We start from the raw sequence: 12,457 nt of genomic DNA on the forward strand, positions 1-12,457 counted from the left end.
TGCAGGGTAAATGTTCAATAAACACTTGCTATCTTTGATCTAGCTCCTGTTTATCTCCCTAGGATTTTCTCTTTGCTTTCTCCTTTCTTCACACCTACCATCCTGAACCATTTGTTGTCCTTCTAAAGTAGGTTTTTCAGTTTTTGACCTTGACACTATTGAAGTTTTAGTTTGGCTAATTGTTTATCTTGGGGTTGGGGCTCTCCTATGTATTGTAGGGTGTCTAGCAGGATTCCTGGCCTCTACCTACTCGATGCTGGTAGTACCTGTCTCCCTTTACCTCTCAGCTGTGACAATCAAAAGTTTATTAGACATTGCTTATTCTCTTCTGAAGTACAAGGATCACCCCTGGTTGAGAACCGCTGCTCTGGTGCTTTGTTTTCTTTCATGATTTTTTTGCGTTTATGGATGCAGTTTCTTTGCTTAGCACTGACTTTGCCTGTTCCCCTTTGCTAACTTCTAAACACCTGTTGAAAGCCAGGCCAGATGTCAGCTCCTTGGAGAAGGCTTCTCTGACTTATCTCCATAGAGATCCTCCTTACAAATCCCATATCCTTCTGTGCTTCTTAATTTACCTTCTTTCTCATATCCTATTGCAATTGCCTATTTTTGGGTCACTGTCTTGTCCATTTCAGTTTGATCTCTTCAAAGACAGAACTTATTTATTTACCTCTTTATCTTCAGCACAGAATACAGGGCCTAGAACGTAGCAGGTGGTCAAAACATGTTGGAGGAATGAATAGGAGAAAAAAATGGAGAGTTAGATAGAATGATAAATGGGTGGGTGGATGAATGGATGGATGGATGGATGGTAAATTTGTAGGTTGGTAGATGGAGAATTAGTTGCATGGAAAGATGGATAAAAGGATAGATGAATGGAGTTTATGAATAAATTAGTAAGTAGAGAAATAAATAGGCGAATGGCTCGATGAATGGATGGGAGGGAAGATAGATAAGTGGGTGAATGGAGAAATGACTGAGTAGATAAATAAATGGTGGGTGGGGAGATGGGTGAATATCTGAATGAATTAACTCCCTCAAAGGATGAAAGGAATTTATGAATGGGTAGATGAATTACGGAGTGAAGATGAATAAGAGAATGTAGATGAGTCAGTGAAGAAAAGGACACATCTTGCTACACTTGTCGTCTCACTTGGACATCTTGGAGGGAGAAACTGAGTCAGTGGTGGGGACATCCTCAGGGTATGGATTGCCCATATAGGCAATCTTTCTACAGGAAACTTGTTTTATTTCCTGTCTTTGAAAATCTCTTACATTGGATTAAAACAAGTACTCTCTCTCTCGCTCTCTCTCTCTTCCATTGTATGGATGGAAACTGAGCCATGGACATCCAGATTAGGGCCATGGATGTGAAATCCAACTTTCTAACTCCCAGTCTGCCTCTCCTTGGAAAAGCATGCCCTGTTCTTTGAAACCAGGGCTCAGGAGAGTAGGTCTGGCAAAGTATTTTAGATAGCACAGTAGACAAGGGCCTTGAATAGTCACTAAGATCACAGAGTCAGAGAGCTTGGGCATGATTCCCAGCTCCACCAATGTCTAGCTGTGTGTTTCTAGGAGGCTCGGTTTTCTCATCTATAAAAAAAGGAGCAATACTGATTCTTATGGGATTGATGCAAGGTGAAATCACATGATCCAAATAAAATGCAAAGGACAATGTCTATGTGTAAGAGGCTTTCAATAAATGTTCATTTTTTGATTTATTAATATCCTTAGCATCATGTTCATCACCATCTTCTTGAATTAAGGATCTGGGGTGCCATGTGGAATGATTAAACTTAAGGGTCACATAGGTCATGTAGTCCTGCCTTTCCCATAATGCAGATCTCAAGGGTTAGAAGGTAAGATGACCTTCCCTCCAAGACCACAAGCTAGGGCCTTGAGACCTGCAGGATCCTATGCACTTGTCCATCTGCCTCTCTGAGAGCCAGAGCTTGTGGTATCCTGGCAAGGAGAAACTAATCCTCGAGTGAGTGCTTCAATTAGAGTTAAGGGAACAGGGCTGAGGTCTTTTCTTCCATGGTCTTCTGTGAAAGGTGAGGGTTCATCTTGCTTTTTTTATGGAATGTGCCCCCAAGTCCCTCAGAACTCAGTTGTTCTTTATTCCTGAGCTGAATAAGGTAGAAAAGTGAGCAGAGGCTCGGGTGACAAACGGAACCTGTCAGAGCCTCAGTTTGTCTATCTGTAGAATGGCGGCAGTGATGTTCCCTAGAACTGCCTTGAGAATCAAAGTCTCTCCCACAATGCCTGGTGCATGGAAGTGACTCAGCAAATGTAGTTCCCTTTGCTTTTTGAGAAGCCCAGGCCTCATAGCCACAGGTATCAGGATAAGTACAGTCTCTTTCTGAACTCAGGTCTCAAGGCTGATCACCTAGAGGAGGAAGGGCAATGAATGGAATCTGGAAAGGTCAACAACAACACTGCCCAGAGCTGTAATCAGGGAGCCAGAGGCAGATCCTGGGTATCAGAGCTGCTGGCACAGCTAAGATGGGGACCTCGAGCTATAGTGTTAATCTTCCAGAATCAGAAATGCAGGGTTTAGATGCTGATGCCAGGCGCAAGGCTCCCAGGAGCCAGGCAGAGAGGAAGCCTCCTAAATTAGAATCAGAGTGCAAAGCAGAGGCACCTCAGAGCAAGGGTCAAGCAGAGGAGCTGCTTCAGTTGGCACAAAGAGTGGTTCAGATGAGCTGCTGGGGAGCTGCCACCTTTGCCTCTGTTTACAGACAGCAGACTGGGGACCTGTGACCTGGAGGGCACACATGACTCAGCCCAGGGACCTCACACCCCTGGGGTCTCTGGGGCCTGAAGCAGAGGCCCATTTAGCTTTCTGCAGAGAGCAGGAGGGCAGGGTGAAGGAGGGGCGCTGTGGAGGGAGGGACTGGGCTAGGGGAAAGGCAATTAAGCCTGCCTGAGCTGCCAGCCACGCTGATGCAAGTCCTGTCCTTGCTGCAGAGAGTCCCCTCCCTTCATTAGCTGCTGAGCATTGCCATCTCCAGCACCTCTGTATGGCCTGGAGAGGCGCGCATGCACAAGAGCCTCAGGTGGCACAGGAGCTGATTAATAAAAACACAGGGCTGAGGGTTGTGCCGCTTCCACACAGCTGGCTCTTTCAGACAGCCCTGGCGCCTCCGGAACCTTCTCCTGAGCACCATGTTCCTGCCCAGGGTGGGGACTAGGCTTGGTGCTGGAGTCTAGTCATCTGCCAAAGTTGGTCCCTTTCTGCAGCCCTTTGGCTAGCATCTGAGGCCCCAGGGAGGTGCCAAAGAGAAGAAGGAGAGCCCCTAAGGTTCCAGTTTTAATTCTCTAAACTGAAATGTCTGATTGGTAGGGTCTGAGAATTTGAAGAACAATTTTTACAGCTTCTATTTTTGAGGAGCATTCAGGTATATTTCTCTTGTACACCTATTTCAGGCAATTAGTTTCAATTGATGTTAACAGAACCCTCTGCTTGGTGTGCTGGTGCCCTGATAGGCTGGGGCTGAACCTGGAAGGCAGAGAGAGCCTTTCAAGGCACCCATGACCCTGAGCCCAAAACATGAGGACTGTGGTTAACTTTGCATATGCTGGGTACTGGGTACTTGAAGGGGGTAAAAAGAAACTGGGCATGATCCAAGGGAGCATGGAATGTTCCAGAATGACGGTGGTTACTTTAGATCCTTGGGACACTGTGGTTGCAGTCCAAACCTGCCACTCAGACAGGCAGGGACACTGTCTGTGAATGGAGCTTGAAGATGGGCATATATCCTTTCAGCCCCTGTGGGAGGTGGCATGAGAGTCTGAGGAGCCAGTTCCTCCCTCTGAGGCAGCTATCTGTCCTCCTACCGGGGGTCTGGCTCTCTGGGCTGGGCTGACACATAAAGAACTAGGCCTTAGGGGCTCTGCTTGATGCAGAGAATCCCAGAGTGGGAGGATAACTTGGAGACACCTGTCTCTTCCTCTTCATCTTATCAACTGGGGATGTGGGTACTTAGTAAGGAAGTGAATCTGGCGATAATCTAGTAAGAGCTCAATGCAGAGAGGAGTCTTATCCGGAGCCAGAGAACTTTAGAGGGTCTGAAGACTCCCCAAAACAGAATGAGAATGAACAATAAACGTGTGCATTTTCCTGGAGCATGGGGCGCTGTCTACACTTTCTCAAGGTGCCTGACACCTGAACTGGTTGGAAGGACTCACCTAACGTGGAGCATGAGTCTGAGGCTTGTCCACTGGAAGGGTGGGGAGGCAGGATCATCTGCGGTCAGCTGGAAAGGGAGGGAGGCTCCAGGGCAGTGCAGATCTGGTGTGAGCCCCATGGAAACAGAGTCCCAGCCTCTTCTGCCCTGCTACCCCACCCCCACCCTGGTTCCCCCCGCCCCAAGACTTGAAAGGCCCCAGATGAGGAGATGCGTTTGCGGCCAGACCAGAGCCCTTTTGTTAAGCAAACACTGCAGCCCTCCATTTAGCAGAAATAGCTCTGGAGCAAAGAGAGGGAGTGAGTGTGTCCACAAACCCATTTGCCGTTTAGGTGTCAGAAATAAATTTTACCACTGGAGTCTGTAGCATCTGATTAGTGAATTATTCAGTTGGGATATTGCGTTCCCTCTGACCTCATTAGTAACCCTGAGGTGAGAGGGATGCATTAGAGTAACCACCAGGCTGTCACGGAGGACCAGAGTGGGGGCATTAAAGTGGATTAAAGTGCTTTACCAAGAACTACGGCACAACTCATAAAAACAGCGCATTGTTAAACCAGGGCTCAGCAAATAAACAGGCGGACGCCACCGGGGAGGGGGAGGGGAGGGGGACTGTGGGGCAGGGGGAGAGGAGTAGGGGCAGAGCTTCAGAGCAACATGGGCAGTTCCCTCTGCCAGGCTGGTGGCATAGGACCTGAGTCTGGAGCCTAGGCCAAAGTTGTTCCACCAGCCTGACTCTTAGTTTCTGTTTTAAGCCCCACCTCAAAGAGCATGATTCCTTCCCTTGTTGTCCTTTCTGTCCTTTCCAAATGCTGGAGAGTCAACAAATTCAGATGAAAGGTCTTATTGAACATCTACTATGGTTTGGCTTCCAACTAAGAGTTTTCCGTTTTAGTAAGACCTCCTGCTCCCCACAGTTCATAAAATAAAGAGGCGGCTAGAAAGCAGTGCTGATGCCCAGTATCCCCAGTACTGCAGCCTTCCTATCTGCCCCCAAAGAGATTTTTCCGCCTTGCCCTGGCCCTTATGTCTAGAAGGTGAGCCAGTGGGTCAGGCTGGACCATGGATCAAAGTGGGGAAGGGAGTAAGTGGGTGGGTCTGACCTTTTGTTCCTGCTGCAGAATTAACATCCCCTTTAAGAGACCCATGGGGCCTGTGTGCTCCAGACCCCACACTCAGATCAAACCAAGCCTAGTTGAGCAGACCTTTGGTTCTGGAACCCTACAGAATGAATGGGGAACAGAAGGAGAACACTGGGGGGACAGCTCTTCTGCTTTTACAAATCAAGGCCTCATCAAACCTCCTGTCCTTTGTTTCAGGGGCATGGAACCTGTTGCATAACTCTTAACACAGAGGAACTGGGTCTCCCCTCCCCCCACAAGGAGGGACAGATAAGGTAAACAGGATCTGATTCTGAAAGCTGATATCTAACCAGTTGTCATCTCCATTCATCACAGAGCTGCCCAAGCTGGACCATGCTTCACTGAACTAAAGACGTTGGGGTCTTCTCCTTCTCTTGCCAAGGACCGGGACACAAATGGAGACAGGCAGTGGAGATGGAGGGCAGCCATGGAGGTCTGGATTTAGCTGCAGAGACTGAGGTGGGGCTGCGGAGGGCACCTCCTTTCTCCTTTGTTTGGGGATGGGGCTCGGGCTGGAGTTCAAGGCTGCCCCAGGAGACACCAGCCCCAGCTAGTGACTGGTGTGTTCGCAGTTGTTTGTTCAGCAGCAGTCGCAAATGGATGCTAAAAGGCTTTGTGGTTCATTGATGGTCATGCTCCTCTCCAGCCCATTCTTCATCCACTTCTTAGGCCAGCCGCAAACCCTCCGCTGGCAGCCCCCACTGCTGCCCTCACTTGGTGCTGGGTCCTAAACCCTGCCTGCTCACAGGCCGTCTCTAGCAATCTTGAGAATTGAAGCCCTTACCCAGGCTTTGTGTTTTAGAGACTCAGCAAGGCGAGGGTCCTTCATGGCTATCCCCTCTGTTCCTTGCCTTCTGTGTGAGTTCATGGGAATTGGGGTAGGGCAGGTTCATATGGAAGCTTATTTGGCTCACAGGAATAGATGGTTCCAGGAGCTTAATCATACACAGAAAGGGGCCAGGCAGAGGGCTCGTTGGGAGCTTCATCATCATTTCACTTTGGATCTGAGGCTTCCAAATTTGAGGTCTAGTTACTGATCCCTCTGCAAAGATTGGATGTGGAATGACCATGTGGGTGAAGGACAGAACCTCCCTTTTACACACAATGAATGCATCCTCTTTGATTTAGAAGGGAGGTAGGTGAAGTTAAAAGGATATCTTTGGCTTGACAATATACATCTATGTAGCTACTACAACATGGATGAAGCGTGAACATTAGACTCAGTCAAAGAAGCCAATCACAGAGGACCGTGTATTGTATGATTCCATTTATATGAAATGTCTGGAACAGACAATCCGCAGAGACAGAAAGTGGTTGTCAGACATGAGGGTGGGGGATGGGGGACTGAAGAATGATGGCTAAGGAGGGTGATGATTGTTCTAAGCTGACTAGTGATGGTTGCCCGACTTTATGATTAAAGTAAAGTTCACTGAATTATACAGGTGACTTGCACAGTATGTATTATATCTCAATAAAGCTGTCAAAAATGATCTATCCTCCCCACCCCCCTTCTGGTGGGTATTTTTCCTTTTACCTTCTCCTAGTGAAATAGGTACCTGACTTTGTGCTCCTTGCCCTAGAAGAGAGATGATAGGAAATGAGAAAAGCCTTTACAACTGATAGAATTTTTGTTCTAAAAGCCTGAACGTGTTAGGCAAAGTTAGATGAGTCATGGAAGAGGTGAAAAAATAAGGAAGGCATACCATGCTTGAGTATAAACATGGCATCCTCAAGAAGCAAGAACGGGAAGGCTAGACTCTCCATGCTGTATTGAAAAGAGATTCCTGGGCAGGAGAGAGGAGAGTTGCATGCAAGTTTCGGATGAGTGTGGCCTCATGCCTTGGTCTCTTCTCCAGAGAAATGGCAACACCCCAGACAGGTGGGTCTGCATACTGGTGCTTGGGGGATGATAGGCTCTTACTTACTCTGGGTGACAAACCGTTTCAAATTTTGTAAAACCATTATTTTTTAAAAATTGATTTTTTATTTGTTCTAATTATACATGACAGTAGTATGCATTTTGACACCTCGTACGTAGATGGAGTACAACTTCTCATTCTTCTGGTTGTACATGATGTAGAAATAACACTGGTCATGTAATCATATGTGCACACACAGAATAATGACTGATTCATTCTATTATCCTTTCATCCCCTAGACCTCCTCCGTTCCCTTCACTCTCCTCTGCCTAATCCAAAGTACCTCTATTCTTCCCTAACCACACCCCCCCTTGTTGTAAATAGCATCTGCATATCAGAGAAAACATTAGGCCTTTGGTTCTGTGGGACTGGATTATTTCACTTAGCGATATTAGTGATATTGTTCAGTTCTATTCATTTGCCAGCAAATGCCCTAATTGCTGACCTAATTGCCCTCTATAAGGCTGAGTAATATTCCATTGTATATATATACCACATTTCTTTATCCATTCATCTGTTGAAGGTTCCATAGCTTAGCTATTTTATTGTGCTCATGAACTTGTGGTGAGGAACGTACAAAGCACATTAGGAATGTCTTGTCTCTGCTCCATGATGTCTGGGATGAGTCTTTGGAATAGGGGGTGACTTGCTGGCCAGCAGGGACTAGAATCATCCAAAATCATATGTTTAGCCATATGTTTGGCAGTCACTGCTGGCTGGCTGCTGGCTGCGACCTCAGCTGGAACAGTCATGGAACACCTGCATGTGTCTTCTTAATGTGGCTGCTTGGGCTTCCTCATAGCACGGTGGCTTAGATTCCACAGCCTCCCAGGAGAACCAGACAGAGCTGTATCTCCTTTCAGAGTCACATAATGTCACTTCTGCCACAGTCCCCTCTCAATAGGAAGAGTTTAAAAAGTCTACTGGTAAAAAGAATATGTGGAATGGAAGATATTGTTGTAGCCTCCTTTGGAAAATATAGCATGTCACATGGATCTATGGGTAACCTTAAAGAAGAGTCCCTTGCCTTAAGCACTACACCGAAACAGTGAGTTGTCAGACACAAATGGGCCACATAAAAAGAAACAGTGAATATGTGAGTGGGCAGATGTCCAATGGGGTCCTTGGCATTGCCTTTCTTCCCATGATGTCTTGACCCAATTTAGGACTCGGGAACCCAGGGAACATAGGCGAGGGGCAGGAGGAGGATTATATTTTTGCCAACCAGGAAGGAGGGAGCTCATGGAGAGTTTTAGTACTAATGTTTGCAAATATCTTGCATGCTTGGAATATAACACGAGCTTTGAACTTCTTCTGCATTCTTTCATCTCTACAGAGAGGTCACCAAGGCAAAAAGCATCAAACATTCAAAATGGAGGCAAGATTAAGCTAACTCCATCAGCCCTTCAACCTCCCAATGTCTCCGTTTCTCCCTTCCACGTTGGTAACGTTGCAGGATGCATGGGATGTCCTTGTAGTGCCATGCCTGGAACTTGACGAAGCTTAATGCACAGCTGTCATCGTCACTGTTCTTGAGGTCAAGTTGCCAATGTCTGGGTTTCAAACTGGGGAATTGGCCCCTACTGGGCCCAAGAAAATCATATTTCTTTCCTCAGAACTATAGAAGTTTGTCCAGAGTCACTAAACTCTTCCCTGTTTCCTGAAAACAACCTGTGTTCAGGTTGTGGTTCTCAATGAGGGGCAATTTTGCCCCAAAGGAGACATTTGGCAAAGTTTGGTGACATTTTTTTTGTGGTCACAATAAGGAGGAGGAAGTCCTACTGCTATTTAGAGGGTAGGGACCAGGGATGCTGCTAAACATCCTACCATACACAGAACAGTCCCACCACAAAGAATTATCTGGCCCCAAATGTCAATAGTGACAAGGATGAGAAAATTTAGTTCAGGTGTCCCCAACAAGAAGTCGATCCCTAAAGACAATTTCAGAGACACCTGTCCCCTTTATCTCTCTATCAGAATGGCATCTCTACCCTCACCCCAAGGTGGTGACAGTTTCTTTACTGAATTCCAGAAGGAAGTCCACCTAGACAAAGTTCCTGGAAGCCCTGAATTTGAGTAGGTAGGTAATTCCTTTTTGCACTTTGCAATTCTGTATACACACACACACACACACACACACACACACACGTATATATGTATCATTTTTAAGGCATCACAAAAATCTGTGTGTTTCATAGACTCCAAAAATTATCCAACATAAAAAAATGAGAAATGGACAAGATATGGCCTGTTGACAGACAAAAGGATGCTGGAACTAGAGTCCAGCCCATTTACCTTGGAGTCAGGGATAATGACTGTGGAGAAAATGAAAAGAAAAATCCGGAATGACTTGTTGACTCTGGTTGTAGGGATGGCCAGAAAACAATCAGAAGAGGTTGAAGATGAAGAGTCCAGGTAGACAGAGGCTGCAGGCAAGGAGCTGGTGAGTTGGGAGAGGTGGACGGAGCTGTTGTGTCCTGAAGGGGAGCTGAGAGAGGAAACTGGTCCCCAGAACCTCTGGAAGCAGAGGGGCGGAAGGCAGGCCTGGAGCAAAGCTCCATTTAGATCTAAAACTTGGGAATGAACTTGGCTGGCCCGGGGAGCAGGGGAAGAAAGAAGGGCAGAGAAGGATGAAGAAGGCAAGGGAAGGGTGTGAGAGGAGAAGGAGGACGTGGAGGTGCATAGGAGAGAGCAGCTGGAAGTGGAAAGGAGGAAGCGGGAAGAGTGCTTGAGGATGTGCGTGCCTGGGAGGGAGCGGGCTCCTGTAGATACCCAGCGTCGCATCTCATTTCCTTCCAGGTCTCTGCAAGTCTAGCCAAGTAGCTTTGGGTCCCAGACTGGCTGGCAGTGGGTGGTGTGCTTGGCAGGGTCCTTAACAGAAGGGGAATGAAAAGAAGCAAAGGGAAAGAGCAAAGAAAGGTATGAGGTCAGGTTTGGGACATTTGGAGGAGAAATCGGAGCACAGTCAGGCTGCAGGCTGGGAGCCACGCCCTCCACTCCCATCCCATTGTGTTCGAGGCTGGAGCTGTTTTTCTGTTTGAGACACACACAGGGCAGAACCCGGAGGCACTCCCCTCATCTCCCTTGGAAAGCTGTTGGCAGAAGCCCCTGTCTGTCCCCGAGAGAGAGGACAGGCAGAGGGAGAGGGTGTGTGGGGGACGGGAGGGGGCAGGGAAGGCGGCTTTTGCTCCTGCCTGGCACTTGCTATTTCTGACCCACCCAAAGTCTGTTCCTCCTGGATCTTCCCTTGATTGCGAGTGACAAGACTCCTCGCAGCGATCTCTTTACTTAACCCCTTTTGCTGGGCCATCTGTTCACTACTTAGATGTATGCTTCTCCTTGGAGGAGACATGACATTATTCAGGCTCCTTCCCTGGCACTTAAGCTATCCTTCCCGCCTGCCCCTGTCCCACACTCCGAAACCCAACCACTTGCCCACATCCTGAGTGACATGGATACTTGCAGGTCCGTGGGCGAGCGGATCACAGCCGAGCAAAAAATACTGGAGGTCTGGTTCTCTACTCATTCTCCCAGCTTAGCCTCAACTCTTCAGACACCCCCAGGCTGGCTTTTAAAAATATCCCACCCTGTGTGCCCCTAGTGCTCACGTTTCTCCATCACGGTCAGTAAGGAGCTGAGGCTGCCACTGCTATCACACCCTGGTTCTTCTGAAGAGCCTTTGAGGGCCCATATTCCTCTCATTCATTCTTCAAGTTCCTACAAAGCCTTAGTTTCTCGGGGCTTTAGCGCCATACCTCCTTTTACTCCCCCCACTTTTTTTCCCCTCAATAAGGCTACCACTGTGGACAGTCTTTCAGGGCAGTGCTGTTGGAAAGAACGTTCTTGAGGTAAATGTTTCTTATCTGCACAATGCAACATGGTAGCCATCAGCCACATATGGCTACTGAGTCCCTGAAAGCTGACCAATGCCACCAAGCAACTGTATTTTAAGTTGAAATCGAATCAAATTTCCACTGACTGAAACTTGCATAGCCCCAGAGCAGAACCAGTAGCCACGATACCTGGGAATTCTTTAGAAATGCAGGGTCTGGGGCTTTCTTTTCCCCAGACCTACTGGATCAGAATCTCAGGCAGTGGGGATGGAGATAGTACTGGTCATCTGTGGAGTCTGAAAAAGCCCTCCAGGGGATTTTCATGCACAGTGAAGTTTGAGAAGCACTAATCTAAAGCCAGATCCTTGGGAAACCCTAGTTTCTCTTTGGATACTGGTCACCCCATCACATGGACCCTTGGAGACCCCAAGTTCCGGGAGATGGCTGTGACCCACCTTTGAGTCACTGTGTGCACTGGCTTTGCCATCCGGACCTTGGGCAGGGAAAACAAAACCTTTTTGGAGCTTGGCTGGTGCTTCTCACACCCACCCAGAGCAGGCATCAGGCTGTGGGAAGTTCTGAATAATGAATGCAGCAGAAAGGGGTGCTGGCTTTTTCCGTTCACTCACTGAGCGCCTTCCCCAGTGGGTGAGGCGCATAGTCATCACCCACCCCAAGAGCAATCTTCCCTGGGTGAGAATAGGCCTCCACCCCCGCCTTTCCTCCCTCGCCCACGGGAGGCTGCTGAGCCCTGCCTTAGAATTCCAAGCAGGGAGATGCAAAGCCCTCAGTGACAAAGTGGCTACAGTCTTTTTCTGTCTGTTTTTTTTTTTTCCAGCCAATTCTTATTGGACTTATCTTCCAGGTGGTGTGCTAAGTGTTTCGTGTGCTTTACCACTCCTTAGGAGGTGGTATCATTGTCCCTATTTTTTTTTTTTAAGAGGAGAAGCCCAAGGCTCAGAGAAGTTAAGTGACTTGCCTGAAGTCAGCAGGTGGTCTGTCGGATCCCCAAACCAGAGCTTTTATCTGAACCTCTGTGGGCAGCAGGTCCGATGTGGGCCCTTCTGGAGATTCTGGAAGAAGCATGGACCATCGAGAATGTCAACTGCCAGTGCTCAGAAAGCTGTCTTCTAAATAGAAATTCCCAAGCCAGTGATTCAAAGAGAAGGATGCTAAGTTGAAATTTAATTCTACATAGAGAACTTTACATGGGATTCATTTAATATTACCTTGTATTGAAGCCCTCATCCCTGTTCCTTCTCCATTTGTCTTTTTCCAAAATTCACTGCTATCCCCCAACCAAGAGGAGTCAGAGCTGAACTGGGCACTAAGAAGGGTGCTTCCTGACTCCAGTTGCAGTCCTGGGGGTAGCT

This window comes from Marmota flaviventris, chromosome 2 (genome assembly GCF_047511675.1).
Source record: "Marmota flaviventris isolate mMarFla1 chromosome 2, mMarFla1.hap1, whole genome shotgun sequence".
Lineage (NCBI taxonomy): Eukaryota > Metazoa > Chordata > Mammalia > Rodentia > Sciuridae > Marmota > Marmota flaviventris.